The sequence below is a fragment of the Canis lupus genome, chromosome 35 (genome assembly GCF_011100685.1).
Source record: "Canis lupus familiaris isolate Mischka breed German Shepherd chromosome 35, alternate assembly UU_Cfam_GSD_1.0, whole genome shotgun sequence".
Taxonomy (NCBI): Eukaryota; Metazoa; Chordata; class Mammalia; order Carnivora; family Canidae; genus Canis; species Canis lupus.
The window spans coordinates 10,392,247-10,419,104 of record NC_049256.1 but is presented as its reverse complement, the minus strand read 5'-3'; the positions used below and the strand labels follow the sequence as shown (position 1 = coordinate 10,419,104).

Below are 26,858 nucleotides of genomic sequence, written 5' to 3'. Positions count from 1 at the left end.
TGCCCATGAGAGTTGTGGTTAAAATCCTCTTGTTCACTGAAATATTAGTGCCTAACAGATACCCAGCACGTAATAACCAGTCAATACTTCCAAACAAAGAAAACATAATTACAGGCTCATTTTTCCTCCTTCTGGACTTTGTAGGAACTGTAAGACAACAAGCAAAACATAAAAGTAACAGTGATGTTAGTAATACTCAAAACCACCTTCTATTGAATACCTGTTGTGACAGGTGTCATATACATTTACCCCTGATCCTTACAACCCTGTGAGCTGGACATTACTGTCCTCATTTTCAGAGGGGAGTACTCAAATCATTACGTGTCTTGTTGAAGAAAACATAGCTTGTTAATGCCAGGGGAATGATTTAAACCTCAATTTGTCTGGCACTATTTCACAAGCTTGTGAAGCTACAGGAAAAACACTTCCTGAAATGAAGAGGCTCAAAAGAGTAGGTGGAAAGAACCTTGAGTCCTTCTTCACAAAAAGTCCCTCAGTGCTGTTTCTTATGAGTAAAAAGCTGACTCTAAGCGGACACTGGCCAGCCTTCCTCTTCCTCCCCTAGCATGCACAGAAATGAGAAGCAGAGGAGGCTAAACATAAAATGCTCTTTTTCTGGGTCTGTGCAGTGCTGACTGCCATTCACTCCAACACTCTGCGGAAGTTCTCTGGTGACTCTCCCCACCTCACCTGCCTGCTCAGGGGGTTTCCTTATGACCCTATTTGGTTACATAATATACATGAGCTTTTTTTTAAAAAAAGTAGACATTTTTCTATATTTAAGGATTATCTAAACTAATCGTGAAATGGAACTATTGTCCATTGTACAATTCTGTATGCATTTCACAAGTTCCTGAGTACCGATTAATTTAACAAATACTAGTTTAGGTGCTTAGCAATCCAGAAACTCTCAATATAAACTCTTAAAGATTTACAGTCTAATGAGGCACTGGGGATGCTCAGGGCTAAATATATTGCATACTTGCTATTTGCTAGGTGTGGATCAAGGCATGATTTTAAGTGTTCATTCATATATGCCCTTAAAACAGCCAATATCATTCCCAATTTACACATGAGAAGACTGAGGCACAATCAGAATGTTACACGGGTACTTTAATACAAACAATATGATTGGCATCACAATAGATTTTGGTATTGCATAGCAAGGGGGTCTAACAGAAAATCTGATGATTCTAACCAAAACAAATCATGCCGATTGACTGGTTTCTTTGTTCTTCCTAGATGACAATGACTGCTAAGTTATTAACAAGAAAATATTTCCTCCTCCTTATCCAATACTAGAATCTTCATAATATGCCAATCGCATGTCATATAGGTATGTCCATTTTGTTAAAAGCATCACATTTATTTTTTAAATGACATGTAGGGTGATAGATTTCTGCACCACTAAAATGTTAAATAATATTCAAAATCTCCTGAAGTTATTTAGATGCTATCTTTATTTAATATACTCATAAAATGCTTTTCAAGTATGCTTTTCAGAGTGTCTAAAATAATTATTTGACTCACGCCAGTCGTTCAGACATTCAGTGGTAAATAAAATCAAATGCAATTATGTGAATGGGCATAATTTTATTGACAGAGGGGTTTAGGCTAAGCCAGAGAGCTGAGGACAGCATTTTGGCTCCAGAGTTGGTCAGATGCTCTTTTTTTTTATGATATTCTGCAGGCTTTGGAGGAGGCTGTGGTAGAAAGACTCCAAGATATGAATTTAACCCCTGTATTCAAACCCATCAAAAAACCAGCAGAGAGATAAACCATCTAATAAGGGTAGAAACAGTGGGGGGAAAATGCAGCTTAATGTCTGCAGGGCGCTCTCTAGGCGATGATAAAGAAAATCACGGAAGTTTAGGGATTGTGGATCTAAAGTTGATTTATTAAACAGTCAGAAGATTTTTTTGCACGATATACTAGCTGTTAATGCATAAAAAAACCTGCAGGACTTCTCTGGAAATGTTTCTGTATTGATTTCATCGTTGCTTGAGTCAGATATGGATGTTTTCCTTTTATGCAAAATGCTGATGTGTACCGATTTGTGACTTCAGGAATTCTCTGTAGGGCATGAAAGTAACCATATTGTAACAGTTTGAAATTGGAAGAACCGCATTTTCTTTTTTTTTTTTTTTTTTTTTTTTTTTTTTTAGAGAGGAAGAATGTTTTATTTATTTATTTTTTCTTTTTTTTTTTTTATTGGTGTTCAATTTACTAACATACAGAATAACACCCAGTGCCCGTCACCCATTCACTCCCACCCCCCGCCCTCCTCCCCTTCTACCACCCCTAGTTCGTTTCCCAGAGTTAGCAGTCTTTACGTTCTGTCTCCCTTTCTGATATTTCCCACCCATTTCTTCTCCCTTCCCTTATTTTCCCTTTCACTATTATTTATATTCCCCAAATGAATGAGAACATATAATGTTTGTCCTTCTCCGACTGACTTACTTCACTCAGCATAATACCCTCCAGTTCCATCCACGTTGAAGCAAATGGTGGGTATTTGTCATTTCTAATAGCTGAGTAATATTCCATTGTATACATAAACCACATCTTCTTTATCCATTCATCTTTCGTTGGACACCGAGGCTCCTTCCACAGTTTGGCTATAGTGGCCATTGCTGCTAGAAACATCGGGGTGCAGGTGTCCCGGCGTTTCATTGCATTTGTATCTTTGGGGTAAATCCCCAACAGTGCAATTGCTGGGTCGTAGGGCAGGTCTATTTTTAACTCTTTGAGGAACCTCCACACAGTTTTCCAGAGTGGCTGCACCAGTTCACATTCCCACCAACAGTGTAAGAGCGTTCCCTTTTCTCCGCATCCTCTCCAACATTTGTTGTTTCCTGCCTTGTTAATTTTCCCCATTCTCACTGGTGTGAGGTGGTATCTCATTGTAGTTTTGATTTGTATTTCCCTGATGGCAAGTGATGCAGAGCATTTTCTCATATGCATGTTGGCCATGTCTATGTCATCCTCTGTGAGATTTCTGTTCATGTCTTTTGCCCATTTCATGATTGGATTGTTTGTTTCTTTGCTGTTGAGTTTAATAAGTTCTTTATAGATCTTGGAAACTAGCCCTTTATCTGATATGTCATTTGCAAATATCTTCTCCCATTCTGTAGGTTGTCTTTGAGTTTTGTTGACTGTATCCTTTGCTGTGCAAAAGCTTCTTATCTTGATGAAGTCCCAATAGTTCATTTTTGCTTTTGTTTCTTTTGCCTTCGTGGATGTATCTTGCAAGAAGTTACTATGGCCGAGTTCAAAAAGGGTGTTGCCTGTGTTCTTCTCTAGGATTTTGATGGAATCTTGTCTCACATTTAGATCTTTCATCCATTTTGAGTTTATCTTTGTGTATGGTGAAAGAGAGTGGTCTAGTTTCATTCTTCTGCATGTGGATGTCCAATTTTCCCAGCACCATTTATTGAAGAGACTGTCTTTCTTCCAATGGATAGTCTTTCCTCCTTTATCGAATATTAGTTGCCCATAAAGTTCAGGGTCCACTTCTGGATTCTCTATTCTGTTCCACTGATCTATGTGTCTGTTTTTGTGCCAGTACCACACTGTCTTGATGACCACAGCTTTGTAGTACAACCTGAAATCTGGCATTGTGATGCCCCCAGATATGGTTTTCTTTTTTAAAATTCCCCTGGCTATTCGGGGTCTTTTCTGATTCCACACAAATCTTAAAATAATTTGTTCTAACTCTCTGAAGAAAGTCCATGGTATTTTGATAGGGATTGCATTAAACGTGTATATTGCCCTGGGTAACATTGACATTTTCACAATATTAATTCTGCCAATCCATTTCCATTTATTTTCACTTACTCAGCAACAAAGCGCTAAAGGCCAATGACAATCCTTCTCCTTCCAACTCATCTCATCCCCAAAGACAGAAAACAAACACTTGTGTTCTTTGACACGTTGGATCCATTTCTTGGACTTTTACCCCTTATTAGCACTGCATTAATTCTTCCTGCTTCTGGATTCTTTCTAAAAATAGCTACTCCTTAGAGTCCACTGTTTATTTATCGAGAAACATTATCTCCCAGAGAAAACAATTACCAGGTGATGTTCTAACAGGTTATGGGTGATATTGATTTGAAATGTTCCATTTGCAGTGTTCAGTAGAGGGTTAAGTAAAGGGACAAATTAAGTTGTGCAGTCAGTTGAGATTTATAATGCATATATGGTCCATCCTTCTTTTCGAGAAAGGCTTTGCATTTTTCCTTTACTTGTGCACTTTTAATTTCTAGGACCTATGTCAGTGTTTGTGTACATCTTCATCGAGAATGTCTTTGTGGCAGTTGCGGACATTTAACAGGTAAGCCACAGTGATTCTAATCACATCTCTGTATCTGTAAAGCAAGATGGACCTTGTCCTAGTCTTTGAAAGTCAAAAGGTCAAACTGTTGAGAAAGGGGATTTCCTTGATGGGTTTGATGTCTAGGTGCTGCTTGTGACAGTTCAGCATGTCCACTGCTTAGTAAAAAAATGACTGAGCCTCCATTCATTGGTCCTTGAGTGAGTTGACTCGACCTGGATGCATGGACATTTTGTGTCCTTGATACTCCTGAGCCATTAGAGCCCAAAAATGCAAAGATAAAAAAAAAGAAGAAAGCACAATGAGCCAACTACCTAAGCAATAAAAATTTCTTTATATACATGTGTGTATATATCTATTTGTATATGTATGTATCTATCTATATATCCATATCTATCTTTCTATATATAGATCTCTCTATCATCTATCTATCATCTATCTACATAAACAATGGTAGCAAGGGAGTATGGCTGCAGGAAATGAACTAAATGTAACGCTCTGAGTTGGACTGATATCTTCAGGTTGACTCTCTTCAATTGCAAACATCATATTAGATTCAAGGGGCACACTCCTTATACCCAGTAAAGATTTGAATCCAGGGAAAGGCAAAGTTTAAGAGTATAAACTATCCTGGGCTCAAACCCCATTTCTGCTCTTGCTATCTCTATGATCTAGAGCATGTTACTTAATCTTACTGAAATGCCTTAGATAGACTTACTGAAAAGCGGGTAGCAATCACAATATCTACCTCATAGAGTTTTGGTGATGAGTAAGATAATCCATATGAAGTGCTCAGTTCGGAGTCTGATAACATTAGGTAAAAGCTTGGTGAGTATTGCGGAACAATATATTATTGCATTAAACAAAACCATTAATTGATTTCTGCTTACCACCATACTTTAGTGATGAAATTTTTTAAAAAGAAGTTTTTATTAAACACTGGAATTTATTTTTCTGAGGCCGCTGTAATTCAGAAACTATTTGTGTTCACTTATGTAAGATGCATACCTGCACACAACATATAAATCAAAAAGAGAACTTAAAACTGTGTGTGAATCTGTAGTTACTTAAAAAGAAGCTTAGCTAAAGATACAAGAGCATCATGTCTGAATTCTCGATGATAATAAACATGTTGTAAAGAAAAAATAAGGGGCACCTAGGTGACCCATTTGGTTAAGCATCTGCCTTTGACTCAGGTTATGATATCAGAGTCCTGGGATTGAGCCCTGCATTATTGGGCCCTACTCAGGGAGGCATCTGCTTCTCCCTCTGCCCCTCACTCTGCTCATACTCCCTCTCTCATGCATGTGCTCTCTCTCTCTCTCAAATAAATTAAAACCTTAAAAAATAAAGAGAAAATAAATGTATCAGAATAATACAATGATATATTACTCCCTTTAATAGTGATGGTGAATATGAAATCTATTTAACTTTAAGGGTCACTATGTTTTAGATATTTATTTAGAAAACAACTCACAGGGACACCTGGGTGGCTCAGCAGTTGAACACCTGATGCCTTTGGCTCAGGGAGTGATCCCAGATTCCCAGGATCGAGTCCCACATCGGGCTCCCCGCATGGAGCCTGCTTCTCCTCCCTCTGCCTGTGTTTCTTTCTGTGTCTCTCATGAATAAATAAATAAAATATTTATTTAAAAAACTCACAAATTAATAGCTAAATTGAAGAAAATTATGAAGTTTTACTCAGATTGTGGATTTCTACCATTTAAAAGGCAAATATAATTATTTATAATTTATAGTAAATATTGATACATTAAATTTCCATAATTTTATTTTTATTATACTATTCTATTTTTTAAAAAAATCACTATTTCCACCTTTCCATTAAACTTTCCACATTTATTTTAGTCTTTTGTTCTCTCTCCTTTCTCCCTATTTGGAATCCCTTTTTTAAACTTGCATTATTGGCACACCTGGATGACTCAGCGGTTGAGCATCTGCCTTTGGCTCAGGGCGTGATCCCAGGTCCCGGGATTGAGTCCAGCATCAGGGTCCTTGCATGGAGCCTACTTCTCTTTCTGTTTATGTCTTTGCCTCTCTATCCCTCCCTTTCTCTCTCTGTGTATCTTTCATGAATAAATAAAGTCTTAAAAAATAATAAATTTGCCTTATTTTTGTAGTTCTCCCTAAAAACATAACATGCACTCACAAAAACTTTAGAGCTAATATTCATCAGCCTCCTTACCAACAATAGAGGAAACAAACCAAGAAAAAAAAAAAAAAGAAGAAGACTGAGGAAAAAATGTACCTCAGAAGGAAGAAGTAGAATATGGATTTGAAGATGATAGAGTCTGTATCAAGTGGTCAAAAGGCAGAAACCACACCAGCTCCAGAAGCAGAGAGCATATGATATGAAGAATTGATGGCTAGCCATAAAAAGATAAAAACCAAAGATATTGCAGAGGTCCAAATTCTGGAAGCAGCGACCATGCCTAGGGCTGCTAGGGGGAAAAGCAGGAGGCTGGAATTAGGAAAGCTTGTGAGCCACTAGGGAAGCAGCTGGCTCTTCGGCTGTTGTAGAAACTACAAAGTGGATGTAGCTGCCTCTGCAGGATGGCTTTGCCAGCGCTGGATGACTTGAGGTCCCAGAGACAACCAGGGACAGGAGAGCTGCGGGGAGCCCAGGAGAAAGAAACAGGAAAGAGCCAGTTCCCCCTCTCTGCCCCAGCCTTGCCACCTCCTCCTTGCATCTCCATCCCAGAGTCCAGCAAGGAACTAGCACTCCCAAAGCAGAAGCCGGGTGTGGGGTCCCCACCCTGCCTCACAGGGCAGCACAGATAAGAGTGGGTTTGGCCCTGACAAAAGCTAGTAACTTGATTAATGAAACCAACTGCACCATAGATCTCTGTACCTGCATGGCAAATCTGATCCTGAGACTTCCTGTCTGGGGCGGGGGGGTGGGGAGCGAGTACAGTGATGGGGGTGGGGGGTACAGTGATCATACTTAGAAATAAGTGCAATAATTATTTTCAGAAAGATATTTCCTGTTTTTTGTTGTTGTTGTTGTTGTTGTTGTTGTTTGTTTTTTGTTTCCGCTTTCCGGTTCTCAAACTACTTCCAAAACAGTTCCTGGCTGCTGAGCTTGGGTGCTAAAGATGCTGATACTTTATAATCAAGTTCAATAATGCTTCCTCCAAGAGAATGTCATTAGAAGCAGTTTTAGTTATTCAATATTTGTGACAATTCTCATATTGTGTGCCTTCCTGAATGCCAGACGTTGCCCTCAACTGGAAATGTTGAAAATTCCAGATACATATATTTTTTCCTTCCTTCCTTCTTCCTTCCTTCCTCCCTCCCTCCCTTCTTTCTTTCCTTCCTTCCTTCCTTCCTTCCTTCCTTTTTCTTTCTTCTTTTTCTTTCTTTCCTCTTTCTTTCTTTCTTTCTTTCTTTCTTTCTTTCTTTCTTTCTTTCTTTCTTTCTTTCTGATTGAGGCATGCTGGCTGTGGCTCCTCGTGTCTAGTGCTTCAGAGCTGCAGGCTTGTTGCTCTCTCAGGACAAATTCTGTTGTCTGATTGATTGTTGCACGGCCCTTACTGGGGAAACTCTGGCTTCCCCGGTGTCTCAGTCTTCTCTTCATGGCCAAATGATCACTCAACTGGACTGCATTTGACATCCTGTCTGTCTGCCAACCTCTGCAGTCTGGTGCAGTCAAATCTAAGACTAGGCAAGCCACAAGGTGAGTTCAAGTTGAACATTCTGAAGAGGATAGTTCAGACACTGGAGTTAGCCAACTTCAGAGGCCCCTGTCTGACCAGGTAAAAGGCAGGATCGCCTTGTCCTCAAAACTCTCCCATTTTCAGCAGTCCACTGGGGGTCCAGCCTCAGAGTCTGTTTGAGGAAGGGCTGGAGGGTTCCTACAGGACTCCAGCTCTCTCCCAAGCTTGTTATTATTCTCTTCATTAATTCTCAGACTGTCCTAGGGGAGCCCTTGTCCACCTGCCTCCCCATGTTCAACTGTGCCCTGGCAGCAAGACCTCTCACCTGAGGTGAGGTCTCCATGGTAGAAGCCAGGATAGGTCTACCCAGCTACATCCCTGTTCATTTGGCAGTCTTGCTGTTTTCTACCTGCAGTCCTAGGACATGTATCTTTTCTCAGTCTTAAATCTCATGCAAGACGTCAATACACATTTGAAATTTTAAAAATATAAATGTCTGCAATAAAAAAAGAAAAATGTGACCATGTGGCCAGCTCCTCCCCAACAGAAGGTAAGCGGTGTGCCTTTGAGGGTCCTGGGCACCCGGACTCTTCTGTGTACCCCCTTCTATCATTATGTGAGCACTTTGGATTAGGCAGGTCCTGAGCATAACTATCAGTTGTATAAACAAGGTCTGCAGCATTATTTTAATTATCCATTAGGGTGTTCACTCAGAATTATTTTGGAAATATTCTTTTTTTATTTTATTGAGGTAAAATTGGTATAGTTGCTGGTGGATCTCTCCCTTGTAACAATGACTGTTCTCTGGCCTCTGTAGTCTCTCCTGATTTTTCATGTCTTCCAGTAGCCTTCTCCAGCCTGCTGCCAGCCAGTGAGGAATGACGTCTCCTCTTATGGTCTTTTTTTTTTTTTTTTAAGATTTTATTTATTTATTAATGATTTATTCATGAGAGACACACAGAGAGAGGCAGAGACATAGGCAGAGGGAGAAGCAGGCTCCTGCAGGGAGCCCGATATGGGACTCGACCCTGGAACCATGAGCTAGGCCAAAGGTAGATGCTCAACCACTGAGCCACCCAGGTGTCCCTTCCTTATTCAGGTCTTGATTCAGGAGATGCATCTTCTCATTTCTGTGCCACTATGAAGGCTACCCTCCATCTCTACCCAGGACATTTTCATTTTTCATTTCTTTAAAAATAAAATGATTCTGTTGACATTTCAGTTGAACAAATAGCTGATGTTTATGAACTCCCCACTGATACTTTAGATGTGACCTCAAACCTTTTCTTTTACCAGTGAATACTCTGGAGACTCTATTTTTTACTTTCATTTTTCATGAAGTTTGGAGTCCTTTGAAAATATTAAGGGGATATATTTTTTTAAATCTATCAACAATTTTTTTTTTTTTTTAAAGATCTTCTTTATTTACCTAAGAGAGAGAGCGAGCACACACCAGTGGAGGGAGGGGCAGAGGAAGAGGGAGAAGCAGACTCTACACTGAGCAGGGAGCCTGACTTAGGACATGATGCCAGGACCCTAGGATCATAATCCAAGCCATAAGCAGACGCCCAACCAACTGAGCCACCCGGGTGCTCCTATCAACAAATTGGCTTTCTGTACTTTAACTTAATAGCAAATTTTATTTTATATATTGTGATTATACACTGATCTTTAATTTTCAAAATTCTATCACATACTGTTTTCTATTTTTCAGTCTTCCTATCCCAGAGCCCAAGATAGCTTTTTAGCAGACCTAAACATGAACAAAAATGCCAAAGAACAATGTGACCTAATTACAAATGCACCACCTACAATGATATAAAAATTGGTTTAAAATATGTTCAAAGCTGCATCATTAATCTTACCCTAAAAAATGCAGAAAATCACAAACCTCATATTGGTAGGATGGAACTCTGGGATCATTTCCAGACCTAAGGAGAAAAAAGAAGCCTTATTTCCCTCCTCACCAGTAAGTCATCAGGAGAGTTAGAGTCTCCCAGTCCAGCTGAGGACCTGCATTTCCCTAGGTCATCCTCCCATTAACTACCAACAATAGACATAGTTCTATAATTCAAACAATGATACACCGAAACTGATATTTGGTTTCCAGAAACCACACCCTTTACTGAAGAAAGCCTTAGGATATTATCATCATTTATGAGCATAAAAATTCAATTCCATTTTTTAAAAATTACTAAAACAAGGTCTGCAGCATTTTAATTATTCATTAGGGTATTCACTCAGAATTCTTTTGGAAGTATTCTTTTTCTTTATTGAGGTATAATTGACACATAACATTATATTAGTTTCAGGTGTACAACATAATGATTTGATATTTGTATACACTGCTAAATGATCACCACAATAAGCCTAATTACCATCTGTCGCCATACAAAGTTATACATTTTTTTTTCTTGTGATGAGATGAGGATTTAGGCTCTTGGTAATTTTCAAGTATACACTACATACTATTGACTGCAGTCACTATGCTTTACATTACATCCCTGTGACTTATTTATTTTATATTTGGAAGTTTGTGCCTCTTGACTTCCTTAACCTGTTTCACCCATCCCCTCCCTAAAAATGGCATCCCCAGTCTTTACTCCCCGAGAGCACCTCTGCAGCTCCTCTGTGTGGTAAACCTGAAGCCTGCTCCTCAGGCTCAAGCTCCAGGATAAGCTAAGAGGCCTTTGTTACAACAAAGCTAGGAGTGTGTTTCAATTTGCTGTCTATGTAGGGCCTTGGGAGTGACAGCCTGCTAAGTACAGTCATTCTGGTTGGTATAGTCCCATAGGACACAGAAACACAATCCCTGCCCCCAGTCATGGCCACCAGAGCCAGGCCATCAAGGAGACACCCCAGCTAGTCCCTGTGCCCCCTACTTTAGTGCAACAGCAAGAAAGCACAGGGATGAGGCCTGCCCCTGCCTTTAGCCAGACAGCAGGAGACTACAAGGATGGCGGTTGCCTGCATGAGCTAGTCAAGCAGAGTCCTCAGGGGCCTCTGCCCCTCTGGCAGGCTCTGTAAGATTAGCAAATGGGTCTCCTTCAGATATAGTCTAGGCACTTTTCCAACTACTGCTTTTATGCTGAGCCCTGGGGTGAGTGAGTTGCCTGCAAGCCCTAAAGAGTGGTATCTCAGTCCTCTATGACCATTGGGTCTCCTGGACATAAGCCTTGTGGTTTTTCAAAGTGAGACATTTTGGGAACTCATCTCTCCAGTGCAGGCTCTGAGGGTTGGAGTGCATGCTTTGGAACACAAACCTCTTGCTCCTGAGGGAATAACTCCTGTTGTGTGAGATCCCTCTCAATTACAGGTCACCATACAAGAGTAGGTTTTGGGCAAGAACATCTCTGTCCCACCTACAGACCCACCTTGTCCCACCTTGTATTCTTTGTTGTGGAGGAATTGTTCAGGTAGTCTTCAGGTCTTTGTCAGAGGGAATTATTCCTCAAGTAGCTGTGCATATGGTGTGTCCGTGGGAGTAGGTGAGTTCAGGATCTTTCTATGCTGCCATCTTGGACTACCTCCCAGAAATATTCTTTCAATAATACTTATTATTGTATAGTTTAAAATTTTCAGAGGGCACAGGATTTTCCCCTCCTTTACTGGAAAATACTTCTTTCTAAGCTATAAATATTACAATCTTAACCCTGATAGATGACTTCTGATAATAGAAGAGACCCATAAGATAGTTTTTCAAAAGAGATATTTACCAATATTCCCTGGGAATGCTTAGCATTTAAATAATTATACTTTTATGTTGATTTAAATGAAGTGGCTGAGACTCAACTGTTTTGACCTATAAAGTGGCCATTTCCTCTGGTTCAGCCTAGCCCTGTGCCTGGTCCTACAAGCTTATGACATCCTATAAGAGACAGTCCTGCAATGTGCATTATCTTCTTTGATCCCTAAACTAGTCCATTTTATGGTAGGGAAACCATTACTATTCCCTTTTTACAGATGAGAAATCTATGCTTTAGGAAGATAAAATGACCAGGCCTGGATCATATCACTTCAAAGAAGCAAAGCTGGTACTTCTGGCTCCAGGCTCCACACTCCCTGCAGAGCAGGGCCTCCACATCTTGGTGCATGGGTTGTGTTGGCACAAGGATGCTCAGCCAGGAAGGTGGAGAATGGAGGCTGAAATAGAAGCAGTGATCTCTCTGGCCTGCCCTATGATGGGGTGCTCTTTTCTAATTTACACAAAAATCTGGTCATATGTAAACAGAAAGAAAATAATTTCCAGATGGTAGGACTAATCTTTCATAAAGTGCTCTCATTATTAAGGTTTAGAGTTGTTTTACCAATGGAGAAAAGGCTGTTGAGCTACTGTGTTACATAGAGTGGTCCTATTGGTTTGTTACAACTTTATTTGTTAACTTCTTAGGGGCATTTCTGTTGTGTAAATTACCATCTCCCATGATGAGGAGCTGAGAAGTGTGGTCAGCAGAATTCATAAAAGTCTCCAAATTTCTGCCCCCAGGTATACATGCCCCATGTTCACCTCCCCTTGAGTAGGGACAGAGCCTATGAATATGTCAGGATAGTCCCTTCTTGATTGCATTATGTTATATAAGTGTCTTTCTTAGTCTCTTGGATGAAAAAGATTCTCCTGTTGGATTTTATGAAGTAATCTATCAAGTTATGAGAGCAGCATCAGGAGCTGGGAATGACCCTTAGCTGATATCCAGTATAAATAAACAAACAAACAAACAAACAAACAGGGGTCTCAGTCCTACAACCACAAGGAACTGAATTCTGTGAACAACCAGAGTGGTTGGAAAAGGAACTGGAGCTCCAAAAGATATTGATTTCAGCCTGGTAAGACCCTGTGAAAAGAACCCATCTGGTCTGTACCTGGACTCCTAACCCATGAAACTATGAGATAATTATTGTGTCTTGTTTTAAGTCCTTAAGTTTGTGTTAATTTGTTATGCAGCAATAAAATACTAAGATAGGGAGAGAGTGCATCAAATTTATTAATGGTTGAACTACATGGGGATCAGATTAAATTATGTCAGTATTTGTTCTATTCTCTTAAATTTAAGCAATATATGTATCTATGTGATGGGAATGGCCCATAACCCACTATTTTAAACACAAAAGTGATATTACATCAGCATATACTTTTTACTTATTCAGTCTCTCTAAAACAACATAAAAATAGATCTTCTATGATTGGTACATACACATATTTGCTGTTTTAATTATTATTTGTAAACTATGTAATATAATGTTTTTGTTTTCATTTCATAATACAGAAAGTTTAAAGAAATGCAGTTTTGTTGATTTAAAAAAACATAAAATAAAGGAATTGCTGGGTTATAATATTAGATTTTATTGACATCTCTATGGTCCTGTTTGTGTGTGTTAGTTCCACATTATAGATGCATACATTAAAACATAAATTACTTGAGATAGTGTGCTGAGAACTAGTAATTGGCAATATTGGATTATGAACTTTTCTGACTCCTAAATTCAAGATTACTTGATAATGGCGCACCTACAAAAGTAAAACAAAAGAATAAGTAAAATAACTATAATGCAGAAACCTAGAGTTTTCGCCACAATAGCAAAACTAACTATAAGATATTATACTTTGATTAGGAGCAACAATAATGGTGAGTGTGGTATATAAACTGGTCTCCTCCTTAACTATGTTAGAACTTCAGATGCTTGGGATTAATCTCTTAAGAGAATTTTCCTGGTTCTACTCCTTGTTAATTGTCCAGAATAACATTTTTTTTTTTTTTTTTACCTTATTGATGCTGATTTGAGGAAGTCTTGCTTCCTCAGAGTTCTGAGCTTTTTGCTCATTCTTTCAGGAGATGTTTTAACTTGTATCAAAGGTTTTGGAGTCTTTCCTCATCTACTTTATGATCTGGATCCTCCCAGAGGGTGCCAAGGACATACTGGGTTTGATCACAGGCCTGTCCATTCCAGGTTCCATTGTTCACAATGAGAGGTGAAAGTTTGAACATTAAACTAATAAGCTATGTCCAGTTTTTGTTTGCTACATATAAAGTATGCAAAATAAATGATATGTCCAGTTTTTGTTTGCTACATATAAAGTATGCAAAATAAATGATTTTATCTATAGAAATCACTTGCTAAATATATAAATGCTTAATTACTGAATTTTTTTCATAAATTAGGTATAAATTATATCCCATTGGTTACTGGGAGATAGTGTCTGTAATCAACCAGATAAGAGATATCCATACACAAGTGCTTAAGAATTATAAGTTCCATATTATACAGAAAAATATAGGCCAGAAGAAAACAGCAATATTTTTGCATTTTTCTATAATAAAGTGGATACAATGGATGAGCAAGAAATAAACTCAAATATTTTATTTTATCATGACTTCAATTAGTTCTGGAATAATGGACTTCTGTTTGAAGCATTTACATAAAAAATAAAATCAGGTCTTTAAAACTTGGAGGACTTTAAAAATTTTGATTGCTAGTCACTTAAATTCATTTTATATATATGGTCTAACCTACCATAATCTAAAATAAAATATAATTGATTATCTTGTAATCTGTGAAGAAAATGCACTACATAATAATGTTCATAGAACGATAACAATTCATGTAAAATATTCTGGTGGAAGAAAGACTAAATATCAATATTGTTTTACTTTTAGTAGTAAAAACATAGATTATTTTTCAACTTTTCTATATGTTCATTTTATTGCATAAGGAATACTTATCATTTCAGTAACAGAAAACTCAGGAATAATATTTGGACCTCTAGAAGTTGTTGTTGATAAATAAAAAGGAAGAGACTTTGAGAAGTCACTGATCTGGGGTATGTTCTACATAAGCAGTTTCTGGATTCCAGGTCAGTGAGTCTTTGGTTTCCTTATTTATTGACTTAAAGGAAAAAAAAAAAAAAAAAACTTCTCGCAAAATGTTTTTACCTCTTCTCTGGTTAGTTTGAAATATGATCTTATTTATTAGCAAATCAACCTATAATTATCTCCATTATCTTTCTCATGTTTTAGCCCAACATCAACTATAATCTTGCCTAGTATAAAAATGGTGTCCCCACATGTACTCTTGCTCACCTCAATTTTTAATTCATACTACAGAGTTATTTTTACAAACACAGACTGTAAAGAAATAGATTTCTATTGACCTTAATTGAATCCTTACTATAGTCTAAAAGGCTATCTAGCCCCCTTCATACCTCTTCAGTCTCATTATAAACGACCCTCTTCTGTTTCCATAATCCAATCACGCTGGACCTTTTGCTTCAGGGCTTTGCATCATAAATCTTATTTTCCTCTCATCTTGTTCCTTGCTTAATGTCTATTCTTTCAGTTCTCAGTTTTTATGTCACTTCTTCTAGGATTTCTACATAGATCCATACTTGACCCTTAGACAAGGTCAGCTTGCTTTCTTTTAAATTTCAATAGCACAAGTTAGACCCTCATTATCTGTCATCCCCACTTGACTATCTACTTAAGGAGGGCAAGGTCCTTAATTCCTTTGTGTTGCAGTCTTTCCCCCAAACCTACAACAATGCAGGCACTACAACAGGGCATTCACATAGCCCACACTTGAAAATACTTGTTGAATAAATGATGGATGGGACTGCTTTGCTCAGATGGGACTGAATCGGTTCCTATATACCAGCTGTCCCCAGTGTGCCTGCTCCTTTGCAAGCTGGAGGCCTTCTCCCAGTTATGAAAGAACACAGAGTAAAGACAGAGAAATAACTTCCCACTCCAATTTGTCCTAACATGCCCTGAACCATTGCTTTTTTTATAAACTGTTGGGTCCTGGTCATTTTGTGTCAGGAATAGAGTAGTTTTTCTTATAACCCCAAAGAGATTCCGCTTTCTCTGTATTCATGAGGAGAATAGGGCTAAGTGTGTGTAATTGCTGGCTCTGGTCCTAATCAGAAGCTTGGAGAACTAAAAAACCCATGACATATTTCTTGTCTTCTGTCTGAGAATTTTCGTATTGACATCAATCAGTGGTCAGCTGAAAAACTGCAGACTGTGTGGAAAGGGGCTGGGGATGGAAGAAGGAATGTTAGTACTTCATCCAAAACAAATTTCTCAATTGTTTGACAGTTGTTGAGCAATAAGAAAGATGCAGTCAATTTGTATGTTTTTTTTCACTTGTGACCTGAAGTCTTTTGGCAAGGCACCATGCTCGTCAAGAATAGTGGAAGAAACATTGCCATGGTTTCTTTAAGGCTTTAGGGTCTAAAGAACACATACAAAAGATACAAAGGGAAGGTAACAGTATTAATAATATCATTAACATTTAGATATAGCTCTGCTTTTGTATGCTAATGTAAACCAACAAGATCAAATACCAAGATGATTTTTAAGCAAAGTTCCATAAGACTAATAATGTTGAACATACCACACAATACAAAAGATTTATCTGTAGCTTGAGTTTTCCAGGGATTCTTATTTCTATATCTCACTAACTGTGGCCTCAAATAGGGTTTGAGGGATATAGTCCAGCCCCAGAAGGCATCAAGATCCAAAATAGAAGGTTTGAAGATATAGTCCAGCCCCAGAAGGCATCAAGATCCTCTGGGTTCTGCCATAGGCCTGTTCTGTCAAATTGTTCACACAACTTTCTTCTGAGAGGCAGAAAATTGGAATGATTTACATGGTAAACTCTTAGGAAAGAAACTTGTGAACTGTAAAAGCAAAGGACTATGAAGAACTTGGAGACGATGAGCTCTTGGAGATTTTTGACCCTACTTGCAAACTAAAAAGTTAGCCTGCCATGGTTTCATGGCTCCCGGGAGAAGACACAAGACTCCTGGGTCAGAGACAAAGGACTTTAGCACTGTAACCAGCACAAGTGTCATGGTTGTGTTGATGTCCCTTGTCCCCCAATCCTATAGAGGTGACACTGAAGGACCCCGTTAGATTCCACACACATTGTGGGTTTGTGTCACTGCCAAAGAACCCAAACTCAAGAAATTGGAATATCATATAAGAGGTTGCAAGCATGCCTGCCCTTTGTACCAGAGCTGGACATTGCCACTCATTTCCAAAACTGGGAAAGATAGTCCCTATGCTCATAAGGAAGGCAGAAAAGTAAGAAAGCCATGGATGATTGTGAAGTAAATTAAGGAGGAAAGAATAGTACATTTTTCTTTTTGTTCTTTTATCTGTCTTGGCTTATACACAGAAAACAGAAATCACTATGATTTTCTATTTGTGTTACACTGATAAAATTAAACAATCCTGCACAGCACCACTTTGCTCATGTGTAAAAGAAAAACAATTCTACTGGAAGTTGTCATGTTTGTTGTGTGTATCAGGGCGAAACCTGTGAAAAACACTTCCTTTACCTATGGGAAGCTGATACCTCATAAACATGTGGCCCTTTCCTGCAGAGTGTAAAGATTGGTAAATAAAGAGCTCTCTGATAGAAAAGTGCTAATCCCTGTGAGGTCAATGAGTCCTTTGAAGACACCATGGTTCTATTCAGTGCCCTGGAAGAGTTCATTAACCCAACACAAATAGACCATTTACTTCTACCTAGAGGATCATGCTAATTAAATTGCTCTGTTTACCCACCTACGTCCCAATTTTCTATGAATACATGAATGTCTTGAGTCTCATTCCCAACGTCTTTGTTGAAGGCAAAGATGATTACAGATTCACACTCTCTAACTTATACTTCTGCTGTAGATCCAGGCTTCCCTGGACGTCCTCAAAACCAATTTTTAGAATATTTGTCACAAAAGTGTTATACTTAGTAAGGGTAGCCCAGATGGAGAAATGTTAATGTTTTATATGTTTATAAATGTTTGCAATAGTTATGTATGGGCAAGTTTTATTATTCATTTTCTTCTTGCTAAAATTCAAAGAGATCATTCTTCTTATGTTAGGCTAATTTCTACATCTGTGCTGTCTATTCCATCCTCGGGAATCTTAAATTGTAAGCAAGTCATCTCTCTTTTATATATTCAAACTCCCACCTGTGTCTCTGTCTGTCTCCTATCTCTCTCTCATTTTCTGTCTCTCTCTCAACTGAAGCTTTCCCACTGACTTTTCAGTATGGTCATGTCCCCTTCATAAAACACCAACAAAAATAATCTCAGGGCATCTTATCTCCTTCTGGTAAGTTTCTTCTCTATTTTCTCCACTTCAAAGCCAATGTTCTCAAAAGAATTATTTTTTTGTCATTGCCTGTATCTACTCATTTATTCCAATATGGATTTGTTTATGAATCACCGAAATCATTTTCATCAATGTTAACGCTCATGTCCTGTTCACAGGATCTGAGATTTCCAATTATTTTTTTATGAGACTTCTCAACTTCAAAGTTTTGACTTTTTCTTTTTAAATTTTTCTTCCATTGGCATTTAGAGCCTACCATCTCCAGGTTTTAGTTCTTACCTTTCTGATCCTCATTTCTGGCTCTTTTTCAGGGTCAACTTCATCTACCTTGGATAAGAAATGCTGATCCTAAGAATTCTCTTTTTTATTGTATATTTTTATGGACTTAAAACATATCTGTTTATAGATGATTTATAGATGTTTTACCTATGTACAACTTTAGCCCAGATAGCCTCTGATTTCTGAACCCTTATCCATACACCTTTTTCTTTTTGAGACTAGAAGTTACCTACAACTAATAAAATTTTCTAGTTAAAACTCACTAATATTTTCTTGACCTCCCACTCCATGCTACCCCAAACACATCTCCACCTTATAATTCAAACCAAAAACCTTGAGTTGTCTTTGCTACCTTCCTTCCCTAAACTCATCAGCAAATATAATTTTCTTTCTTCTTCTATAGCTCTGACATCTGCAGTACTCCATTCTAGATCACATTTTCAATATCTTCCTCAAAGATGACCATAGTGGGCTTCTAAGTTGTCTATCTGCATTCACTCTGGTACCCCTCCAATCCATCATGAAAATAAAAATTTTCAACATGTACGAATGTCTGCCCCTCCCCCCAAAAAATCCATGTCAGACTTTTAGCCTCCCATTGTCCTTAGAGTATGCAAATTCTTGAGTATCATCAACCATCTTTTCTCCAGACACTCTGTCCATGTTCTTACTCTGTTGGGCTTTGGCTCTTTTAATCCTTCGTGTCATTCACACTCTTTTCTCCCCCATGGTACTTGTAACCAAATCATTGCCTTCCCTTGGAGGTCCTTCTCTTGCATTTTCACATACTCCCCTATAAATCATCTTTCAATTATCTGGGCAAGTGTCCCTTGCTCAGGAAAACTTGTTTCAATTCTTTGACCAGGTCAGTTTTCCCTGTTATGTGTTCTCAGAACATAATTGTACTTCTTTCTTGTAGCTCTTGTCAGAGGGGTAATTTTATATGTTTGCATGATGATTTAATGACTATTTGCCTCCTCCATCAATATAATCTGTATGGAGTTAGAGAGCTAGATCTCTTCTAATAGAGAAGTTAATCTATTTTTTTCTCACCAGGAATTATCACAATATGAGGCAATGAAAGGCACTTGGTAAGTGATTAATGGCCCAAGAAATGAAAAAAAAAAAAAAAACAAAAAAACAAATGAAATCCCCCAGCAGGTTTGGAATAAGAGGCTTATAAAATAGAAGAGAATAAAAGATGATCAATGAGAGAAAGAAAAGTGGAAGAAGGAGAAAAAGAAAGAAAAGAACATTGAGAAAAGGAGAAAAGAAACTTGTTTGGTGAAAAAACAATTTATTAAACATTTGGTATGTGCTAAGTATTGTGTTAAGTAAGATACATTGCCTTTGAAACCAATCCAAAAGATGAACTATTTTAATTTCTGTTTTACAGATGAGACAACTGAGGCACAAGGGAGTTCAGGATAATAGGATGTGGAAATGTTATAATTTAAACCTTACTCTTTTTGAATGGAGTGAAATAGATTAAATTAGAATTTTCAAACCCAAAATTATAATTTTGAATTAAACATTTAGTATAACATAGGATGCCTAAAAACTTTTGAGAAGGTCTTTTGTGTGGTCCCAAGGTATGTATAAAAATAATCCATCATTTTAAGTAGATCAAGTGAAAAAAATCAGAAAAATAAATACTTAACTACCATATGATTCATTTTTTATTGTCAGAATAGTGTTTTTAAATTGTAAAATGACCATTTATGTGAGGTAGCAACAACTTTCTTCCAGTTTGATTGAGATATATTTGATATATACCTTTGTATATATCTAATGTGTATTAGATAATTTGATCTATGTATATATTATAAAGTTATTATCACAATAAGTTTAGTTAACATTCATCATCTCACATAGTTATAACATTTTTCTTATAAGAACTTTTAAGATCTATTCTCTTAGCAGCTTTCAAACATACAATATAGTATTCTTAACTACAACTACCACGCTATCCATTATATCCCAAACCTATTTATCTTATAATAGGAAGTGTATACATTTTGACCACCTTCACCCATGTTCCCCACCTCCTACCCTCTGCCTCTGGCAACCCTCAATCCTTTCTCTGTTTCTGTGAGTTTGTTTGTGTGAGATTCAACATATATATCAGATCATAAAGTATTTGTCTTTGTCTGACATTTTATTTAGCATAATGTCCTCAGAATCCATTCATGTTGCTGCAGATGGAAGCATTTTCTTTTTTATGGCTGAATAATATTATCTTGTGTGTGTGTGTATGCGTGTGTATTCCTTGAACTCTCTTAGTTTAAACATAGCCTTTAATACTTTTGTTTAATAATCTATACTTTCTATATGTTTTGTATGCAACATATCAATTTAGTATCACAATCACTCAATAAAGGAGATAATATCACTGCAAATTTGTAGATTTGGAAACTCAAGTGGAAACAGACTAACCTATCTGCCAGACATCACTCAGTAGGAGTAGAGCATGGCACAGGAACATTAACATAACTTTCTACCTCAATCCTTGCAGTTTATTGGAAGCTAGTTGGAGAAAATTGTTTAGAAGAAAAAGAAATTGAGCTTTCCTAAATGTTCAGAAGAAAAAAAAAAACATAAATTGCTAGTTTAATAAGGAAAGGAAGATATTAAAATTTCAATAAGATTTTATTATTAACAGCTACATATTTTGTGATTTTAGAATTAAAAGAATAGAAATCAAAATAAACTTTGTTTTAATCCTAATTATTAGCATCCTATTCTAATTTTACTATTCTTGAGGCATTTTCTCAGTATTGTTAATTACTTTTAACAAGAAGCAGGTACTAATGGTCTGAAAAGGATACACACAAAAGAAAAGCTAAGTAAAACTTTCCTCACAATACATTTATTGTTATTAAAAAACAGCTGGAAGTCTAATAGCTATGATAAGAATACATTATTTCTAGAAAATACATAGTGTCTTCATTAATAAACCATGTCAAAATTTAAAACTTTGTCAGTTTGAATAACTGCATGTTTTTCACATTTATGACAAGCCTATGTCTCTAGTGTATATGCACTTTTTCCCCCTTATATTAATCAATTCTTAAAAGTCTCAGCAGGTCAGGTAATGTCATTGATTGCCTTGTTAGTTTGGGAAAACATCTTATTTCCCAATTTTGCAAATAATTTAGAAATCTCAGTTTTCCAGGAGTTAAGAATATGCCAATTCCATCTTTAGTCAGTGGAAAATATTTTCAATAAATAGAACAAAATCTGCCAGTAATGTCCCAGCTCAGAAACTAACTGGAACACCAAGTTAAGAAAGGAGAATAGAGGGAAAAGATGAATACAGACACATGCAATTTCAGAACCTCTACTTTGATGTCATTAAAATAAATGAGGATATGGTGAATTTCCTTTGCTGGTGTGTTCATAATGATCATATACTAGAAATGATTTTTTAAAATAGATTGAGATGTGCCCTAGTGGCTCAGGCAGTTAAGCATCTGCCTTCAGCTCAGGTCATGATCCCGGGGTCCTGGAATGGAGCCCCCTGTTGGGCTCCTTGCTCAGGGGGGGCAGTCTGATCCCTCTGCTGCTCCCCCTGCTGGTGTGTTCTCTCTGTGTGTCAAATAAATAAATTCAAAATAATAAAATAAAATAAAATATAAAACAATTTAAAAAATAGATTGAAGGAGATTAAGGGAAAAAAGAAGTACTAACATGGAAATAGTGAGAAATGATACTCTTCTTGCTCCTTAATGCTTTATCATGACCTCCATATCAGCTATCTGAATTAGTGCACTTTATATCATCCATGTTTCTCACAAGTAGATATAATTTATGAGTTTTTCATGGACATGAAATATCTCTCCTTTATTTAGACCCTATTCAATTTCTCTGTCGAAGTTGCATAGTCTTGTACTTCTTTTGTTAAATTTACCCTCAGGTATTTTAATCCCTTTATTGCTATTGTGAATGAAATTGTTTTCTTAATTTCATTTGTATATGTTCATTACTAGTAACTAGAAATCTATCATCTATCTTATCTATCATCTATATATCATCTATCTATCTATCTATCTATCATCTATCTATCTATCTATCTATGTATCATCTCCTGTGACCTTGCTGAGTTCATTTGTTAGTTCCAATGTTTTTTTTTGTTTCTGTTTTGTTTTTTTTTTTAATCGGGGAGGGCGGAGATTGCTGAGGAAGTTCTTTGGGATTTCTTTTTTAAGATTTTATTTATTTTATTTATGAGAAACACAGAAAGAGAGACAGAGACATAGGGACAGGGAGAAGTAGGCTCCCCACAGGGAGCCCAATGTGGGATGGTCCTGGGGCCCCAGAATCACTCCCTGAGCAGAAGGCAGATGCTCAACTACTGTGCCACCCAGGCATCCCTCTTTGGGATTTCTTTATATACAAGATCTTGTCATCTACAAATAAAAACAATTTTGCTTCTTTCTTCCAATTTGGAATTTATTTTTCTGCCTGCCTCTTCTGGCCACTAACATTTGCACAAGATTAAACAGAGGTAGTGAAAATCGACATCCTTGCTTTGTTCCTAATCTTAGGGAAATACATTTAAAATTTCACAGTTATATGTGCTATTAGTTGTGAGGTTTTGTTTGCTTAGTTTTGTTTTGTTTTGTTTCTTTTTTAGATATCCTTTATCAGGTTAAGGAAATTTTCTTCCATTTCTTATCTGTTGAGTTATATATATAGAAATGGGTATTCAATTTGCTTTTTCTGTGTCTAGAGAGATTTTCATGTAATTTCTTTCATTTATTATAATAGAGTATATTATGTTGGTTGGGGTTCTTGTATTAGACCTTGCATTTCTGGTATGAATCCCACGTTGTCAAGTGGGATTAATCCTCTTTTATGTATTGCTGGGTTCAATTTACTAATATTTCATTGTGGAATTATGTGTATATAGTCATGAATGATATTGATCCATAAATTGTAATGCATTTACTTGGCTACAGTATCAGAGAAGTATTAACCTATAGGCTGAGTTGAGATGTCTTTCCTCTTTCTCTATTTTTCTAAAAAAAAAAAAAAAAAAGATGAATTATAATTTCTTCTTTAAATGTTTGATAGAATTTACCAGCAAAACTGAGTTTTCTTTATAAGTAGACATTTTTATTACTAAGTCAGCTTTTTTAATTTAGAATATGTCTATTCAGATTTCTTGTTTTATCTTGAGTCAGTTTTAGTAGTTTATATTTTTCTAGGAATTTGTCACTCTAACTTGCTTAATTTATTAGTAGAATATTGCTCTGAGTGATTGCTTATAATTCTTTTAATTTAAAGTCTGTAAGAATGTCCCTTCTTTCATTCCTAATTTTGGTAATTTGTATGTTTCCTTTTATCCTTGATATTTCTAGCTAACATACTGTCACTTTTATTGATCTTGTCAAAGAATCAACTTTTAGTTTCATTAATTTCTATATTGTTTCTGTGGTTTTTGTTCTAGTCCTTATCATTTTATTTTTCTTCTTGTTTTTGGTTTAGTTTGGTATTCTTTTTCTCCTTTTTTAAGTGGAAGTTTAGTGTTCTAATATAGGATTTTGAAGCCATAAATTTCCCTTAAGCACTATGTTAGCTTCATCCTACTTAAGCACTAGGTTAGCTTCCATCCCATCACGGAAGTGGAGAAGCCTCAGAATAAAATTCCAATCTACTCATTTGTGGAGAATCTCTGACAGAGGCATTGTTTGTTTATTACTTAAATGAGAGATACAATCTCTATAATAAAAGACTTTTGGTTAACCTAAAAATAATTTTATATAAAACTGCAATGCAGTATAAATATCATTACAAAGAAAAGGTCTGGATAAAATAGTCATGTTGTTAGAATATATCCATCAAAAAGGACTTTGATGTGCTTAAAAAAATTCTCCTAGCTGAAGAGTCAACTACTTTCTTTTATTTCTACTCAGGGAGAAAATATGCATATATTTGCTATTAGGAGAAAAAGTTGAAATGAATTATTCTATTTAAATAAGACTCATTGAATTTCTGCCTACATCAGGCTCAATGCCAGATATTGGATCCCAGTATCAAGGAACTCAAGAAACATTAAAGAATGACTATTTGAATAATAACAGAATGTTAAATATCACAAGGACATAGTTTTACTTAAAAAAAATCTAATCATTTTGCAAAAAATTTTCCTATAGCAGGAAGACAAGATATTTCAAAATAAAGACAAAAACAAAACCCCCCAGAAAGTAGGATGGGTTGTTTTACTATTTTATTTTACTATTTTATTTAGTGAAGCAAAGAAATGAGTGAACAATCAAAGAACATTGAATTACCATCACCAAAATGTGAGCAGATAAAAAGAATCCTTCTATGTTAAGAATAGTCTAAACCCAGGGGTTTTCAGCTCTCAATAAAAAGACAATGATCACACCTCTACCTCCCTTTGTTTTTTCTTTTTAAAGATTCATTTATTTATTTGAGAGAGAGAAGAGAGAGATAGAGCTTGACCAGGGGGAGGGGCAGAGGGAGAGCTAGAGAAAGAGAGAGAAAGAATCTCAAGCAGATTCCCCACTGAGTGCAGAGCCTGACTCTGGACTAGTCTCACAATCCAGAGATCATAACCTGAGCCAAAATCAAGAGTCAGAAGCTTAACTTGAGCCACCCAGGCACCCTTCCACTGCTCTCTTCCGTCTCGCCCTCTCTCCTTCTATCCTCCTTCCCTCCCTTCCTTCCTTCTTTCCTTCCTTCCCTCTTCCTCTCCCTTCTCTTGTTTTCTTCCTCCTCCTCCTTCTCCTAATTCTTTGTCTCTTTCCCTTTCTCTCATTTCCCATTCTCTCATGAAAATAGAATGCTAATGTCTTGAGATGAATTATCTCAGACTTTAAATCAAGATGGTGGCACAAAACCAATATCTGAGTTAAAAGATTCAGGACAAGAAAGTCATAGAGTTTGACACCTATTCAGCCTAGTTCAAAGACTGGAAAATATTTTAGTTTTAAAGTTTCAAATGGTAAGCTTTGGTTCTATATTAAATAAAATACAGAAGAAGATTTTATTAACATGAAACAATTAAAGTAAAAAATACTTTGATGATGCTTAGATGTAAATATTATATACAATATTTAAAAGTTAGGTTTACATTTGTAAAATTCTTCATTATTTTATTGAGTGGTTAAAATTCTCCAAAGTTTCATCAAAGAGATCCATTTTTTAGAAAATATATCTTGAATTTATAGGTGTACTATGAACCTGGTATCATAGTGTGTGTGGGAACAGGCACAACATGTATAGGATTTGTGCCCTGCTGTAGAGGAGCTAGCAATGATATAGTGAAATGGCACTGCATGTGACAAAACTACAAATACTAGACAATGAATGGTAAGTAGCAAAAAAATGTTAAAAGTACTAATAAACTATGGATGGATGAGAGCTTTTCCATTTGGGATGGCAAAAAGTATTTTCAGCTTAAAATAATAAAATTAATTTAATTTTATTTGTATTCATTGGAAATTATGCTATTTTAAGCTCTTTTACTATCCTCTGCTGTAAGGTGGGGACAGGGACACTTTAGTGTATTGGTGTCTCTGATTAAATATGTAAAATTTAGTAAAATTAATGTACATCATTAAGCTTCCTTCTTTAGCTTAGAATTTGTTGAATATCTTGAATAATTAGTTCAACTTGGTTTCATATTTTCCCAAATAATTGTTTCCCAAACTTAATTTTCATTTAGTTTTGAAATCATAGTACAATTTTAAGAAAACTTTAACCCATATGTTTTTATTCACCAACTCTTAAATTGTTAAAAGTACATTATTGTTTTTAATAGATATTTTATGTTCTAAAGAAGTCTGTTGAGTTATTTCAATGACATTTTTATTCTCATTATAAAACATAAAGATTAATTTTAACCAAGGATTACAAAACATTCTCGAGGAAAAGAATCTTCTCAGGTCTTACCTCTTTTCACATCTTCTTTCTTGAATGCACCATCACCACGGGCATAAGACCCCAAGTGCAGCCTTATAGGGTAAGAAAGAAGAGCTAGAAACAAACCAGTCAGGACACTTGTGGAGTAGCTTCACTTCCAGTTATAAGCAAAGAATACATTCAGATTTATGGCTAGATCAAGCAGGATTGGGCATGTTCACTAGGTTTGTTGTATATCTCCTCTGTAGTGATTCAAGTGAAATGACTGAGATACAATTAGTGATGGAACCATGTCAAAATACAAGATATTTATAAAGAAAGAACTCTAGTCAATTTGTAAGAGTGGTTGAATAAGATGAGAAGATCGATGGGTAATACTCTTGCATTCTTTGGAGAAGACACCCTAATAATCCAGTGGCAATAGGAGAGCTTCTATACTGAACTTATGAATTGGCATCACACATCTATCAATCCAATCACTGTTCAGTCCAAGGTAGCCACAGCTCTAGAGAAGGAACCTGAGTAAGAGATAACCAGAGGAACTACATTACATCCAGTTGAAGTAGG

The 26,858-nt window shown here is 36.6% G+C and overlaps 1 long non-coding RNA gene across 2 annotated transcripts; it reads right to left on the bottom strand.

Moving 5' to 3' along the window:
* Positions 1 to 1,458: 1,458 nt before the first annotated feature.
* On the bottom strand, positions 1,459 to 26,858 carry LOC111094023. Of its 2 annotated transcripts, XR_005384128.1 has the most exons (4): positions 26,322 to 26,858; positions 13,769 to 13,940; positions 9,873 to 9,938; positions 1,459 to 2,073 (listed from the first exon to the last, which is right to left on the bottom strand). It is a non-coding gene; the product is annotated as an uncharacterized LOC111094023 (long non-coding RNA). The 2 variants fall into 2 exon arrangements; XR_005384129.1 differs by lacking the exon at positions 13,769 to 13,940.